We start from the raw sequence: 1668 nt of genomic DNA, 5'->3' as shown, positions 1-1668 counted from the left end.
CTACTCTTACGTGATAAAATTCTATCAGCATCATCAATCAAATCATGGTTATGGTTGGGACAAAAATAGTATAATCTATATGATGATTGAGATCCCTCTATGTATTTAAACCTAACAGATGCTTTACAATCTGTAACTTTAAAGTTTGTATTTCGTACTTGTCTACGATGTCCATCCATTTCAACAGAGTCAACCGACCTCTTTTTTGGTTTTCCATGCTTATGACAAACAACATAGTTTAGTTTGACTATACCACCCTTCCTTATCTTCTGGGTTGATAGTCGAATATCAAACCCGGCAATGTCGGCATACCTTCGATACATTTCAATTCCATCCTCCAAAGATGCAAAGATTGATCCAACAACCAGTTGAAATTCACTTGGAACAGATGGGATACAAACTCCATCACAGCAAGGACTTCCAATCACTCATTGAGCTGGTAACACAAAATGATCTATGAAACAATCACCAATAGTTATAAATAAAGAAAACAATATACATATAAACCAGCTTAACAAAGTCTCATATGACATAATATAACTAAACACAATTACTATTAAATTAAATTCAAAACAAAATCAACCTCATCAAGAAACATTACAGTAACATACAATTGTAGCTATGAGATGTTTATCACATGTGATAAACATCCAAAATTCTCACTTACATAGATATCACAATTATTATAATTGATTTGGTGTTACAAGTTGAAGGTGATATTAAGCATCTTGATTACAAAAATAGCTATCATTTTTCACTTGCTGATTTACATTATTTACTAGCATCAATCATATGTCTCATATCACATCTATCACACAATTATCACATCTATCACATCATTATCACAACTACTGTGATCACTGGTAAGTCGATGCCATCAACATTTTGGGTGTCAAAAGCAGTTGTTGCTGCATCATTTACATAAATTTAATGGAAAACGAACCAAACAGTATCCACATACATATAAACATCCGGTTTATCACATGTGATAAAACATCAAACTTTTCAATTTAAAAAGTAGCGAACTAAAAAAAATGGGATGTTTATCACATGTGATAAACATCAAAATTTTCAACTACAAAAGTAGAATAACATTAAACTCAAATCAACATATACCAAAAACAATAAATGGACAAAAAATGTTTACATTCACAAGTCCTTTTACTTTTTATCACATGTGATAAAAACCCCAAAAAACCATTCATAAAAATTGATGACATATTTTAATGTTATCACATCGTACCTTCTTCGTCGTTATCAGAACTACTTTCATAAAAGTTGTCTTCAAGAAAACAATCTTGAGAAAAGCCCACATAATCGTCGTTTGAATAACTTGATCCTGAACAAACTTCATTACCAACAACATTCAAGTCGTCCATTTTAGATAGACAAAAATATAGACACTACCGAAATGAAGAAAAGATGTTAACCCATCGACTATGTGTAGATTATGATGAACGAGAAAGAAAATACGTTTGAACGAAGGAGACGCATGAAGGAGAAGAAGACGTGATCGAAGGAGAAGAAGAYGTGAAACGTGAAGATAAACATGATTAATTAAAATAAAATAAAAATTATAAAAATTACTTAATTACATTACTGCCCTTATTAAATTATTTATATATAATAAAAGTTAATTTATTAATTAAAAAAGTTTGTGGTTATTGA

This window comes from Cynara cardunculus (assembly GCF_001531365.2).
Source record: "Cynara cardunculus var. scolymus isolate 2C chromosome LG 2, CcrdV1, whole genome shotgun sequence".
NCBI lineage: Eukaryota > Viridiplantae > Streptophyta > Magnoliopsida > Asterales > Asteraceae > Cynara > Cynara cardunculus.
Note: the sequence above shows the minus strand (reverse complement) of the source record.